This window comes from Somniosus microcephalus, chromosome 1 (genome assembly GCF_052327205.1).
Source record: "Somniosus microcephalus isolate GS21.2 chromosome 1, FLI_Smic_1.0, whole genome shotgun sequence".
NCBI classification, from domain to species: Eukaryota; Metazoa; Chordata; class Chondrichthyes; order Squaliformes; family Somniosidae; genus Somniosus; species Somniosus microcephalus.
Window position 1 is genome coordinate 13,842,932 of NC_140987.1, and position 15,794 is coordinate 13,858,725.

At 46.1% G+C, this 15,794-nt stretch overlaps 1 protein-coding gene across 1 annotated transcript in view; it reads right to left on the minus strand.

The window, feature by feature from the left end:
* LOC147123934 (olfactory receptor 6N1-like) overlaps window positions 1-15,794 on the minus strand; it is a 34,488-nt gene that overhangs the window by 3,412 nt on the left and 15,282 nt on the right. The window contains exon 2 of the mRNA XM_085996066.1: window positions 952-1,132. The gene's annotated coding sequence lies outside the window, so the exon portion shown is untranslated. The remainder of the gene's footprint in view (window positions 1-951; window positions 1,133-15,794) is intronic.

Genomic DNA, 15,794 nt, shown 5'->3' on the forward strand with positions numbered 1-15,794 from the left:
CCTTCAAAGCTGCCTAACTGCTCTTTATAACTTATACCCAGTGCCAGCACATGCTGTACATTATTGCTCTTAGCTACTTTTATGTTCTTGTCTGTGGCAAAGAAAATAAGAACTAGGAGCAGGAGTAGGCCATTCGGCCCCTCCAGCCTGCTCCGCCATTTAATAGGATCAATTCCACTTTGCTGCCCGATCTCCATATCCCTTGATTCCCCTAGAGTCCAAAAATCTATCGATCTCAGCCTTGAATATACTCAACGACTCAGCATCCACAGCCCTCTGGGGCAGAGAATTCCAAAGATTCACCACCCTCTGAGTGAAGAAATTCCTCCGCATCTCAGATTTAAATGGCCGACCCCTTATCCTGAGACTATGCCCCCTAGTTCTAGACTCTCCAGCCAGGGGGAAACAACCTCTCAGCATCTACCCTGTCAATCCCCCTCAGAATCTTGTATGTTTCAATGAGATCACCTCTCATTCTTCTAAACTCCAGAAAGTATAGGCCCAACCTGCTCAACCTCTCTTCGTAAGACAGCCCTCTCAGCCCAGGAATCAATCTAGTGAACCTTCGTTGCACCGCCTCCAAGGCAAGTATATCCTTCCCTAAGGATATGGAGACCAAAACTGTGCACAATGCTCCAGGTGTGGTCTCACCAGTGCCCTATATAACTGTAGCAAGACTCCCTTACTCTTTTAACCAAACATGCCATTTGCCTTCCTAATTGTTTGCTGTACCTGTATGCAAACTCTCTTGTACTAGGACACTTAAATCTCTCTGAACACCAACATTTAATAGTCTACAAAGCACCAAATATATATCCAAAATTACCTTAATCAATTCTTTGGTGCATTGTTTAATTCAGTTTTGTCTTTAATATTTCAAAGCGGAAAGTGAGCCCCATTTCACCGGTCGGGTACAGGCGGTTTATCTTAACTACCCGGGACCTTAATCACCTGAGATCTTGCTCGGTGCACTGCCGCTCAGTGAGGTGCGATGGATACGCTGCAGGTTTTAATCGTGCTGTCTGATCCCAATATATTATATCATCATCCAAAGGGCTTGATTGACGTTAAACACCCATCTTCAGTTGCGGAAAGTTAATTCCGTATATTTGTTTAGGCACAAAACAGGATCCTGAAAAGCACAAAAGATTTTGAAATAATGCAAGGTGTAACAGCGCACATTACCATTGGAAACGGGCAGATGTTGTACCCTTCACTGCTTTGTCGCTGACCACTCAAAGAACATCGGAGCAGGAGTTGAACCCCCTCGAGCCTGTTCTGCCATTCAATGAGATCATGGCTGATCTGCCACCTAACTCCAGATACCCGCCTTTGCCCCATATCCCTTAATACCTTTAGTTAACAAAAATCTATCAATCTCAGATTTAAAATTAACAACTGATCTAGCATTAACTGCTGTTTACGGAAGAGCGTTCCAAACTTCTACCACCCTTTGTGTGTAGAAGAGTTTCCTAATTTCACTCCTGAAAGGTCTGGCTCTAATTTTTAGACTATGCCCCCTAGTCCTAGAATCCCCAACCAGCGGAAATAGTTTCTCTCTATCTATTATGTCCGTGTGTAATTGAGACACGGACTGCAGGAGTTGGTTATAACAGGTCTTTACTGAGTGGAGACAAACTGGAACTAACTATGCAAAGTTACTACACAGGCTTATATACAGGGGTGGTCACTACTGGTACTGCAGTATACAGGGGCTGCAGAATATAGTTCCTTCTGCAAAGTACATACACTACAATTCCTCCCCTTTTAGCTAAACAGTACATAACATTCGATTAATAATTAAATAACATATTTACAATTACAGTTGTCATATACATTAGCTGAAGTTAAGCAATTATAAGTTCAGTCTTTGAGGAGGCTTCCTGATTCTGTCTGGATAACGCCTCTTTGGGGTATCAGGTTCTTCTGGCAGAGTTAATTCGGAATCAACGTCGTTGTTGGGTTTGTCTGCTTCCAATATTCCCGATTCTGAGTTAGATGCAATTGGTACTTCGGTGTATCGGATCGTGGTGTGGAATTGACGTTTTCCAGTGACTCTAGAATCTGGTCAGCATGGCATCTTACAATGCTCTCCCCAACGTCCACGGTATACATTAGAGGTCCTTGCCGTGTACAGATCGTTCCTGGCTGCCATTTCTCTGTGCGGTAGTCCCGGGCCAAAACTGGTTGACCTATCTTAAAACTCCTGGTCAGCCTTTCATTCATATTCTGAAACTGCCTGTTCTCCACATCTCTTCTGATGTTTGGCTTAACCAAATCCAAGCGGCATCGTAGTCTTCGATTGAAGAACATCATGGCTGGGGTTTGGTTGGTAACCGCATGTGTCGCATTCCGGTAGGCAAACAAGAAGTTATCCACCTTGTGTTGTAGGGGTATGTCTTCATTACACATTGCCTTGATAGCCTTCTTGAATGTTTGAACGAACCTCTCAGCCAATCCATTGGTGGCTGGATGATATGGGGCGGATGTGTAATGCTTAACACCATTGTTCTTTAAGAAACTCCGGAACTCTTCAGATACAAACTGTGGTCCATTGTCGGAGCAAATCTGTTCAGACAGCCCATTTCTGGCGAATATGGTTCGTAAGACTGTGATAGTTTTTTCTGTGGTGGTTGAGGACATTTTTATTACCTCTGGCCACTTTGAATGTGCATCTACCGCAATTAAAAACATCGAGTCCATAAATGGACCAGCAAAATCAATGTGCACCCTTTGCCATGGAGATGAGGGCCACTCCCATGGATGTAGAGGGGCTTGTGGTGGAGCGTTTTGGACCTTCTGGCATCCTGTACAGCTCTTGGTCATCTCTTCGATTTCTCTATCGATTCCCAGCCACCACACAAACGCTCTGGCTAAGTTCTTCATTTTTACCCCTCCCAGATGACCCTCATGAAGCTCATTGAGCACTCTATCCTTCAATTTGGGTGTTTCAAACGAGCGTGACGCAAAAGCTATCGGCCTCTCTGAACCATCAAGGAATTTATGTGACAGTACCGCTCCAATGCCGTAGGGAGACGCATCACACGCCAGTCTTATCGGTAGTGATGGGTTGTAGTGAGCCAATACTTCTCTTGAAGTGATTAGGTCTTTACTCTTCTGAAAGGCCCGCTTACATTCATCGCTCCATTACCATGCTACTCCAGTTTGTAGTAGGGCGTTCAGTGGGTGCAGAATTGTGGACAAATTCGGCAAAAACTTATGGTAGTAATTCACCAATCCGAGGAATGACCTCAGTTGCGACACTTTTCAGGCGCTGGAGCCTTAACTACCGCTTCAATTTTGTCAGGGGACTTATGTAACCCCTCTTCATCAATCACGTGGCCACAATACGATATCTGTTTCTTAAAAAACTCGCACTTGGGGCGGTTGGCTCGTAGCCCATGTTCTCTTAGTCTAGTGAGCACCTGCTCTAGGTTGGCAAGGTGTTCACTGTCATCTTCACCTGTCACTAGGATGCCGTCCAAGTAACACTGAGTCCCCGGAATCCCTTGCAGGACTTGTTCCATCGCTCTTTGCCATATCGCCGGAGCTGATGCTACTCCGAATACCAGTCGATTATACTGGTAAAGACCTTTGTGAGTGTTTATCGTGAGATACTTCCTAGAGGATTCTTCAACCTCCATCTGCAAATATGCTTGTGCTAGGTCAATTTTTGTAAAACGCTTCCCTCCAGATAGTGAGGCGAAAATATCTTCTATCCTCGGGAGAGGATATTGTACTGTGTGAAGGACCGGGTTCACCGTCACCTTGAAGTCCCCACAGATGCGAACCTTCCTTGGCTCCTCAGACTTATTGTTTAATGTTTTCTTCATGACAGGAACGATGGGTGTCGCCCACTCGCTCCAGTCTACCTTAGATAACACGCCTGCATTCTCCAGATTCTCCAGCTCTGCCTCGACGGCTGGGCGAATTGCATATGGTACCGGTCTTGCTTTGAAAAACTTGGGAATTGCATTATCTTCTATTTTTATCGAGGCGGTTACACCTTTAAAAGTTCCCAGTTCTTGTTGAAATACCTCTTTGGCGTTAGCTAAGATTTTTGACAATCGTCCAGGTGTGCCGTCGTCATCCTTTTTACCAGCCACCGTCAGTGCCTGAATGGAGTGCCAGTCTAAACTTATCTTTCTGATCCATTCACGTCCCAATAACGGTGGTCCACCATCTTGCAGTATGTACAGATACAATTTCTGTATTTCCTTGCCGTTGTATTCGACAGGCACCCTTATTTTTCCTCTGGGGTATACTTTTTGCCCCGTATACGTCTTCAAGACAATGGATGTCTCTTTCAAGGGTATGTGTGAGAATAGCTACTCGTAGTCTCGTCGATTCATGACGGTCAGGGCTGATCCTGTATCCAATTCCATTTTGACTTGGGACCCTGCTATCGTGAGGGTGACCCAAATGGTTCGGTGATCCTCTTTTGCGATTACGTTGTGAAGTTTGAGACAGCTTAGTCTCTTGTTCCTGGATTCACTATCGCTCATCTGGTCTTCGGAACTACTGTCCATCATCTTTTGTACTTTCCTGTACTGTTCCTTAGTAGCCTTTTTGTTGTCGTTAGTCTTCTTCCCAGACCTGCAAACTCGTGCAATGTGTCCCATCTTTCCGCATTGCCTGCATATTTTGTCCTTGGACCAGCAGTCCTTCTGGTCATGGGTTGTTCTGCCGCAGCGATAACATTTTTCAACTCCCCGTGTCATTTCGTGGGTGCCGTATTCCTGCGGCTTTTGCTGTATTTCCGCAGCTCCCCTTGCTGCTGCTTCGTACGATACTGCCACGCTGAAAGCCTTATCTAGCGTCAGCTCTTTCTCTGAGAGTAACCTCTTCTGGGTTCCTTCACTCAGGAGTCCACAGACAAATTTGTCCCGTAGGGTATCTGCCAGTCCTGCTCCGAACTGGCAGTGCTTTGATAGCTTGCGTAGTTCTGTAAGGTAATCAGCATTGCTCTCATCTTTATGCTGATTTCTCCTGTGGAATTTAAATCTTTCTGCTATCAGCAGCAGTGTAGGATTTAGGTGTTCCTGTAGGATATCAACAATTTCGTTAAAACTCTTCGCCATCGGTTTGGCTGGAGTAATCAGGTTCCGCAATAGGCCGTACGTTCTTGCGCCCATTAAGTTTAGTAGTACCGATGCCTTTTTCTCATCGGCTACTTTGTTTGCCTCGCAATATACTTCGACTCTTTCCACATACGTGGTCCAGTCTTCTATTGCATTATCGAAGGCAGTGATATTGCCAGTCTTCGGCATCTTGGAAATCCAAGATGGCGCCTCCCGCGCTTTGCCTTCTTCCCCGATTTAACAAAATGGCACCTCCCGTGCTTTGCCTCCTTCCCCGATTTAACAAAATGGCGCCTCCCGCGCTTTCCGTCTTCTCCGCTGCTGCTAGCGCTGTTGCTGGCGTTTTATGCCTTGATGGCGACGCCCTATGGTCTTCGCGCACTTCCCCCCGCGCTGCTGCTAATGCCGCTCTCCGCGGTTCCCGTGGCAAACGGCAGCTCCTCGCGGCTTTCTGCGCTTCTAGTTTCTTTTATTTCCCCGTCGTCGGAGCAACCCTGCGGGACACTTTCCTCCCTCTTCTCAGGTCTGTACGCTGCCCGGCTTCGTAGCACCGGCCACGCCGTGTGCTCCACCCTCTCTCTCTCTCTCCTCTTCCCGACAATGCTGCTCGGCCCCGTTGAAAAGCCACCCGATCGAGCTCTAGCCCGCCGCAGCCCAGGAAGGATCAGTGTCCTACCTGTCACCAGCCCGATTAGCTGGAACACCATCGACAGGATAACCAAGCCCCGCTCTCGACAGCCTCTCCTGCAAATCTTTCACTCCGATGAATCAGAGGCGGTTGCCCCACGGTCGACGCCCGTTTCTTCTGATCGTTTTATTTTATTATTTTCTTTCTTCTGGCCTCGGCCTCTGACAACTTCGCTTCAGGGATGGATCCCCATGAGGTGGTGCAGACTGTAGTTAAGTTCGGATCTGCTCGTCGCCAGTATTATGTCCGTGTGTAATTGAGACACGGACTGCAGGAGTTGGTTATAACAGGTCTTTACTGAGTGGAGACAAACTGGAACTAACTATGCAAAGTTACTACACAGGCTTATATACAGGGGTGGTCACTACTGGTACTGCAGTATACAGGGGCTGCAGAATATAGTTCCTTCTGCAAAGTACATACACTACACTATCGACCCTATCTGTTCCCCTTAATATCTTGAAAACTTCGATCAGATCACCCCTTAACCTTCTAAATTCTAGGGAATACAACCCTAATTTGTGAAATCTCTCCTCGTAACTTAACCCTTGAAGTCCGGGTATCATTCTGGTAAACCTACGCTGCACTCCCTCCAAGGCCAATATATCCTTCCTAAGGTGTGGTGCCCAGAACTGCTCCCAGTGCTCCAGGTGTGGTCTAACCAGGGTTTTGTACAGCTGCAGCATAACTTCTACCCCCTTGGATTCTAGTCCTCTAGATATAAAGGCCAGCATTCCATTAGCCTTTCTGATTATTTTCTGTACCTGTTCATGACATTTTAATGATCTATGTGTCTGAACCCCCAAGTCTCTTTGGACATCCACTGTTTCTAGCTTTTCACCATTTAGAAAGTACCCTGTTCTATCCTTTTTAGGTACAAAGTGGATGACCTCACATTTGCCTACATTGAAATCCATTTGCCACAGTTTTGCCCATTCACTTCATCTATCAATATCCCTTTGTAATTTTATGCTTTCATCTACACTGCCGACAATGCCGCCTATCTTTGTGTCATCAGTGAATTTGGATATATGGCTTTCTATCCCATCATCTAAGTCGTTAATAAATACTGTGAATAGTTGAGGCCCCAACACAGATCCCTGCGGGACACCACTAGTCACCTCCTGCCAATTTGAGTACCTGCCCATTATCCCTACTCTCTGTCTCCTGCCGCTCAGCCAACTTCCTAACCAGGTCAATAATTTGCCCTCAATTCCATGGGCTTCTACCTTAGATAATAGTTTCTTATGTGGGACTTTATCAAATGCCTTCTGGAAGTCCATATACTGTAAATAACATCCATAGACATTCCCCTGTCCACTACTTTAGTCACCTCCTCAAAAAATTCAGTCAGGTTTGTCGGCCATGACCTACCTTTCACAAATCCATGCTGGCTCTCTCTGATCAACTGAAATTTTTTGAAGTGTTCAGTCACCCTATCCTTCATTATAGGCTCTAGCAATTTCCCCACAACAGACGTTGGGCTAACTGGTCTATAATTCCCTGGTTTCCCTCTCTCACCATTCTTAAATAGCGGAGTGACATGAGCAATTTTCCAATCTAAAGGAATGGTTCCTGAATCGAGAGAATGTTGGAAAATTATAGTTCGGGCATCTGCAATGAGCTCACCGACTTCCTTTAAAACCCAGGGATGGAAACCATCTGGTCCTGGGATTTCTCACTCTCTAGTGCCACTATTTTCTTCATTACTATTTTACTTATGTTAATTTTATTGAGTCGCTGTCCCTGATTCAATATTAGTTTCCTTGGGATTTCCAGCATGCTATCCTCTTCCTCTACTGTAAATACTGACGCAAAGTAATTATTCAACATGTCCGCCATTTCCTTATTATCAATATCACCACTTTCAGTTGCTAAGGGGCAAACATTGCTCCTGACCACCCTCTTTTTCCTAATATAATTGTAAACATTCTTTGTGTTAATTTTGATATCCCTTGCAAGTTTCTTTCCATACTTCCATTGTGTAGCTCTTACTATCTGTTTTGTGACCCTTTACTGTACTTTATATCTTTCTCATTTGCCAGGATCTGTGCCATTTTTTGCATTTTTGTATGCTTTTTCTTTTAGTTTTATGCTGTACCTTACCTCTTTAGTCGTCAATGACTGTTTTTTTGGGCAAACATAAGAACATAAGAAATAGGAGCAGGAGTCGGCCATTCGGCCCCTCGAGCCGGCTCCACCATTCAATAAGATCATGGCTGATCTTCTACCTCATCTCCACCTTCCCGCACTATCCCCATATCTCTGGATTCCCTTAATATTCAAAAATCTAGCGATCTGTCTTGAATATACTCAATGACTGAGACTCCACAGCCCTCTGGGGTAGAGAATTCCAAAGATTCACCACCCTCTGAGTGAAGAAATTTCTCCTCATCTCAGTCCTAAATGGCCAACCCCTTATTCTGAGACTGTGACCCCTGGTTCTAGACTCCCCAGCCAGGGGAAACATCCTCCCTGCATCTACCCTGTCAAGCCTTGTAAGAATTTTGTATGTTTCAACGAGATCACCTCTCATTCTTCTAAACTCTAGAGAATATAGACCTAGTCTACTCAATCTGTCTTCATAGGATAATCCCCCCCATCCCAGGAACCAGTCTGGTGAACCTTCGTTGCACTCCTTCTATGGCAAGTATATCCTTCCTTAGGTAAGGAGACCAAAACTGTACACAATACTCCAGGTGTAGTCTCACCAAGGCCCTATATAATTGCAGTAAGATGTCTTTACTCTTATACTCAAATCCTCTTGTAATAAAGGCCAACATACCATTTGCTTTCACATAGAAACATAGAAGATAGGAACAGGAGTAGGCCATTCGGCCCCTCGAGTCTGCTCCGCCATTCAATGCGATCATGGCTGATCATCCAATTTCAGTACCCGGTCCCTGCTTTCTCCCCATACCCCTGGATCCCTTTAGCCTTAAGAAATATATCCAACTCCTTCTTGAATATATTTAATGAATTGGCTTCTACTGCCTTCTGTGGTAGAGAATTCCACAGGTTCACCACTCTCTGGGTGAAGAAATTCCTCATTTCTGTCCTAAATGACCTACCCCTTATCCTTAGACTGTGACCCCTGGTTCTGGACTCCCCGACCATCGGGAACATCCTTCCTGCATCTAGTCTGTCTAGTCCTGTCAGAATTTTATAAGTTTCAATGAGATCCCCTCTCATTCTTCTAAACTCCAGCGAGCACAAGCCCAATCGTCCCAATCTCTCCTCATACGTCATTCCTGCCATCCCAGGTATCAGCCTGGTGAATCTTCGCTGAACTCCTTCCATGGCAAGAACATCCTTCCTCAGATAAGGTGACCAAAACTGCACACAATACTCAAGATGTGGTCTCCCCAAGGCCCTGTACAACTGCAGCAAGACATCCTTGTTCCTGTACTCGAATCCTCTCGCTACGAAGGCCAACATACCATTTGCTTTCTTAACCGCTTGCTGCACCTGCATGCTTACCTTCAGCGACTGGTGCACAAGGACACCCAGGTCTCGTTGCACTTCTCCTTCTCCCAATCTATTGCCATTCAGATAATAATCTACCTTCCTGTTTTTGCCACCAAAGTGGATAACCTCACATTTATCCATGTTATATTGCATCTGCCATGCTTTTGCCCAATCACCCAACCTGTCCAAATCATCCTGGAGTTTCTCGGCATCCTCCTCACAGCACACACGCCCACCCAGCTTTGTGTCGTCTGCAAACTTGGATATATTACATTTGGTCCCCTCATCCAAATCATTGATGTAGATTGTGAATAGCTGAGGCCCAAGCACTGATCCTTGCGGTACCTCACTAGTTACAGCCTGCCAACCTGAAAATTATCCATTTATTCCTACTCTCTGCTTTCTGTCCGTTAACCAATCCTCAATCCATGCTAGTATATTACCCCCAATCCCATGAGCCCTAATTTTGTTTAATAACCTCTTGTGTGGCACCTTATCGAAAGCCTTCTGAAAATCCAAATACACCACATCTACTGGTTCCTCCTTATCTATTCTGCTAGTTACAACCTCAAAAAACTCCAATAGATTTGTCAAACACGATTTCCCTTTCATAAATCTGTGTTGACTCTGCCCAATCCTATTATTATTTTCTAAGTGCCCTGTTACCACGCCCTTAATAATAAGTTCTAGCATTTTCCCTACTACTGATATCAGGCTAACTGGTCTGTAGTTCCCCGTTTTCTCTCTCCCTCCTTTCTTAAATTGTGGGGTTATGGGCTAGAAATTCACTTTGGGCCCGCCAGCTGGCTAGCGCCCAGAAGTTAGCGCTGCGCGCGGAGCCAGTTGCGCCTGTCGTAAATTCAGTTTCTGCACCCCAAGTCGAAACCGGCCGCTATTCCAGGGTGTGCCTGCCCCCGCTTGGGGCGCTGAAACTGAATTTCGGCGCGCTAGGTGCCGCAGCGCCACCCGCTGCGGAGTGGCAGGCTGCGGTACTGCAGGCCTTCCTCCTTCTCTTAAGGGGGAGGTGCCTGCAACAGGGAGATCGCCGCTTGATAGTGCCGGCAAATGAGCCCGGCACCACGGAGAAGTGCCGGGCTCCCGGAAAACAGCCGGCAATGCCGGGGGGGCGGGGGGGGGGGCGTGGAGGAGGCCGGGGAAGGAGGTGCGGGCAGGCGGCCGCAACTAAATATGGGGGTCGGGCCGGTAGCGGGGCGGAACCGGGGCACTGCGCACACCGATGACGTCATCGGTGTCGGCGCAGCGCTACCGGCTACCGCCTCCATTACCGCAGCGCTGAATATCAGCACAAACTCCTCAAGTGGCGCAGAAGCCCTCTTTGGGCGGTAACTGGGCGCAAAGCCCACTGAATTTCTAGGCCTATATTTGCTACCTTCCAATCCAAGTAGAGCTCTTGCCCCTCAGGCGTATAACCTGGTTCTGTATCACATTAAATTATTTTTTGAACAACTCCCGCTGATCTGTCATTTTACCCATTAATAGATTTGCCCAGTTTACTGGGGACAGTCTCTGTCTCGTCCCGTTGAAGTCAGCCTTACCCAAATTTAGAATCTTAGTAGCTGTTTCGCGTTTCTCCCTTTCAAATGCTACATTGAACTCGATCATGTTATGATCGCTATTGGATAACTGTTCACGCACAGTTAAGCTGTTAACTAACTCTGGCTCATTACTCATTACTAAATCTAATATGGCTTGCCCCCTTGTTGCCTCTAGGACATATTGTTGTAGAAAACTATCCAGGACACACTCAAGAAATTCACTACCTTTTTGACAGGTGCTAGTCTGCTTATCCCAATCTACTGCGTAATTTTGAAGGAACCGTGCACTTAGACCGCAAATTAGAGGGAACATTGGAGGGAAGTGTGCAGTGGTGTTCCCCAGGGTATTAGGATCACTGCTCTTTTTGATATATATTAATGACCTGGACTTGGGTATACAGGCCATAATTTCAAAGTTTGCAGATGATACGAAACTCAAAAATGTAGTAAACAATGAGGAGGATAGTAACAGACTTCGGGAGGACATAAATAGACTGGTGAATGGGCAGACAAGTGGCAGATGAAATTTAATGCGGCGTAGTATGAAGTGATTCATTTTGGTAGGAAGAATGAGGATAGGCAATTTTAGAGGGGGTGAAGGAACAAAGATACCTGGGGGTGTATGTACGCACATCTTCAAAGGTGGCAGGACAAGTTGAGATGGCTGTTAAAAAGACATATGGGGTCCTTGGCTTTATTAATAGAGGCATCGAGTACAAAAACAAGGAAGTTATGCTAAACCTTTATAAAACACAGGTTAGGCCTCAGCTGGAGTGTTGTGTTCAATTCTGGGCACCGCACTTTAAAAAGGATGTCAAGGCCTTGGAGAGGGTGCAGAAGTGATTTACTAGAATGGTACCAGGGATGTGGACTTCAGTTATGTTGAGAGACTGGAGAAGCTGGGATTGTTCTCCTTGGAGCAGAGAAGGTTAAGAGGAGATTTGATAGAGGTGTTCAAAATCATGAATGGTTTTGATGGAGTAAATAAGGAGAAACTGTTTCCAGTGGCAGAAGGGTCAGTAACCAGAGGACACAGATTTAAGGTGATTGGCTGGCAAAGGAACCAGAGGCGATATGAGGAAACATTTTTTTTACGTAGCGAATTGTAGTTACAGGAAACTTTGTGCTATCCGGCACCGACGGGACCGAGCTGTTGCCGTCCCATCAAAACTGCCGGACAAACCAGCGCTAATGTTGAAACATACGGAGATTTTGAGCTCCGTATCTGGCAACAAACCCTGTTGCTTAGCAACAGCTTCTAAACAGTCGGCCGTACCTTGCAAGCGTCTCTGTAGCTTAGCAACAGCTTCAGTGAGACCTTGCAGAGCCTGACTGGTGAAAAAAAAGCAACGAAAAGAAAAAAAACCTAACGAAATGGCTCCTGATTTTTGCCGGTGGCTCGAGCATTCCGGACAGTTAACCTCCGGATAAACCAAAGTTTCCTGTATCTGGAATGCACTGCCTGATAGGGCGGTGGATACAGATTCAATAGTAACATTCAAAAGAGAATTGGATAAATACTTGAAGGGAAAAAATGACAGGGTTATGGGGAAAGAGCAGGGGAGTGGGATTAAGTAGATAGCTCTATCATAGAGCTGGCACAGCCATGATGGGCCAAATGGCCTCCTTCTGTGCTATATCATTCTGTGCTATATCATTCTATATGAAAGTTAAAATTCCCCATTAAAACCACTCTGCCTTTGCTACATGCTTGTCTAATCACTGCATTTATATAATCTAGCACTTCACAGCTACTACCAGGGGGCCTATACAAAACTCCCACTAGTCTTAAATCCTTCCCTATTTCTTAATTCTACCCATAAAGTCTCCACTGCCTGTTTACCTCTCTTTATATCCTCTATCATTGAAGTGATTTCATCCTTAATCACTAAGGATACTCCTCCCCTCCGCCATTTTCCCTATCTTTCCTGTAGACCTTATAACCTGGTATATTTAGTTCCCAGTCCTGACCCTCTTGCAGCCGTGTCTCGGTAATGGCTACCATGTCATACCCTCCAGTTTGAATTCGCGCCTGCAATTCATTCAATTTAGTCCTTATACTCTGTGCGTTTGTATAAAGAACGTTTATTTGGATCACACACCCTAGTCTGTCCATCAGCTCTAATGTTTTACTCACATGGTTTTTATTTCTCTCTCCTGCTTCAGTCACTTTACTTCTTTTAGTTTTCCCTTTACCTGTAGTGCCTAAAGCACAATTTCTGACCGTTACCCTACTCTCTTCCCTTTCGTTTCTTTTTGAACTACTATTTGTACTACAATTTCCACCTGAGCTCCCACACACTACACCCCACCCCACCACACCCCACCACACACCCCACCACACCCCACACCACCGCACCCCACCCCACCACACCCCACCACACCCCACCCCACCCCACCCCACAAAGAAAGTAGTAACTTGTATTTCTATACTGCCTTTCACAACCATGTCCCAAAGTGCTCGACACCCAATTAAATACTTTTGAGTTGCAGTCCCTGTTGTAAAAGTGTCAGTTGTGGCTCAGTTGTTGGCACTCTCGCCTGTAGGTCAGAAGGTTGCAAGTTCGAGTCCAATCCAGATACTTGAGCACAAAAATCGAGGCAAACACTCCATGCTGCACTGTCGGAGGTTTAATGGGACGTTAAACCGAGGCCCCGTCTGCTCTCTCAGGTGGATGTAAAAGATCCCATGGCACTATTTCGAAGAAGAGCAGGGGGAGTTCTCCCCGGTGTCCTGGGGCTAATAGTTATCCCTCAATCAACATCACTAAAACAGATTATCCAGTCATTAGCACAATGCTGTTTGTGGGAGCTTGCTGTGCGCAAACTGGCTGCCGCGTTTCCTACATTACAAGTGACTCCACTTCAAAAAGTACTTCACTGGCTGTGAAACGCCAATATCCAGTTGGATGTCCAGTTGTCGTGAAAGGCACTAAATAAATGCAAGTCTTACTTTCTTTTACTGTAGGAAACGCGGCAGCCAATTAGCAAGCAGGAAAGTCCCACAAACAGCAAAGCGATAATGACCAGATCTTCTGCTTGAGGTGCTGGCTGGAGGGGTAAACGTTGGCGGAACTGGCTCAAGGGGCTGAACGGCCTACTCCTGTTCTTACGTTCTGATGTTCAATGAATGAACTTTCAAGGTAGAGTAGTAGAGGCAAGAACACTGAAGAAGAAAAATTAGATACTGCAATTGGAGCAAGGAGGAGGATTATGGGTTAGAGTCATAGAGTTATACAGCACAGAAAGAGGCCCTTCGGCCCATCGCGTCCACGCCGGCCATCAAGCCCTGTCTATTCTAATCCCATTTTCCAGCACTTGGTCCGTAGCCTTGTATGCTATGGTGTTTCAAGTGCTCATCTAAATGCTTCTTGAATGTTGTGAGGGTTCTTGCCTCTACCACCCTTTCAGGCAGTGAGTTCCAGATTCCAACCACCCTCTGGGTGAAAAAGTTCTTCCTCAAATCCCCTCTAAACCTCCTGCCCCTTACCTTGAAACTATGCCCCCTGGTTATTGATCCCTCTACTAAGGGGAAAAGTTCCTTTCTATCTACCCTATCTATGCCCCTCATAATTTTGTACACCTCAATCAGGTCCCCCCTCAGCCTTCTCTGCTCCAAGGAAAACAACCCCAGCCTGTCCAGTCTCTCTTCATAGCTGAAGCGCTCCAGCCCAGGTAACATCCTGATGAATCTCCTCTGCACCCTCTCCAATGCAATCACATCCTTCCTATAGTGTGGCGACCAGAACTGCACACGATATTCCAGCTGTGGCCTCACTAGCGTTTTGTACAGCTCCATCATAACCTCCCTGCTCTTATATTCTATGCCTCAGCTAATGAAGGCAAGTATCCCATATGCCTTTTTAACCACCTTATCTACCTGTCCTGCTGCCTTCAGGGATCTATGTACATGCACACCACGGTCTCTCTGATCCTCTGTCCTTCCTAGGGTCTTACCATTCATTGTGTATTCCCTTGCCTTGTTAGTCCTCCCAAAATGCATCACCTCACACTTTTCAGGGTTAAATTCCATTTGCCACTGTTCTGCCCTTCTAAACATCCCGTCTGTATCGTTCTGTAGCCTGAGGCTTCCCTCCTCACTATTTACCACTCCACCAATTTTAAATCATGAATGTACACTACAAACAGCAAAGGACCCAGCACCGATCCCTGCGGTACACCACTGGACACAGGCTTCCAGTCACAAAAACAACCTTCGACCATCACCCTCTGCCTCCTGCCACTAAGCCAATTTTGGATCCAATGTGCCAAATTGCCCTGGATCCCATGGGCTCTTACCTTCTTGACCAGTCTCCCATGTGGGACTTTGTCAAAAGCCTTACTGAAGTCCATGTGGACTACATCAACTGCACTACCCTCATCCACACACCTAGTCACCCCCTCGAAAAATTCAATCAAATTGGTCAGACATGACCTCCCCCTGACAGAGCGTCGGCGGGAATTTCAGCGGCAGCAGCGGGGCTATAAAAGGCTCCAGAGACCAGGTAAGGCGTACCAGTCTCCGAACTCGGAACTCAGAGGGAAGGAGAGAGGTAAAAACTAATCGAAGTGTGACGTCACCAGAAAGCAGGTAAGTGATTGGTTGGTGAGTATTTCTCTCTTTTTAAACTTAAACTCTGTGGTTTATAGTTTCTAAGGTGTGATATTCATCATCTAGAATCGGGGCAGAGGGTATTTAAAAATAATATTAATAAATTTAATTAATTACATAGAATGGGAGAGCAGGTGATGTGTTACTGCTGCAACATGTGGGAGCTGGTGGACACCATTGATGCTCACGGTGATCACAATTGCAGTAAGTGTTGGCTGCTCGAGGAATTCCGGCTCCGTGTTGATGAGCTGGAGTCCGAGCTTCAAACACTGCGACACATCAGGGAGGGGGAGAGTTACCTGGACTCTGTGTTCCAGGAAGTAGTCACACCAATTAGATTAACTAATTCAGATGTAGTCTGTGGTCAGGGACAGGAGGGTGTGACTATG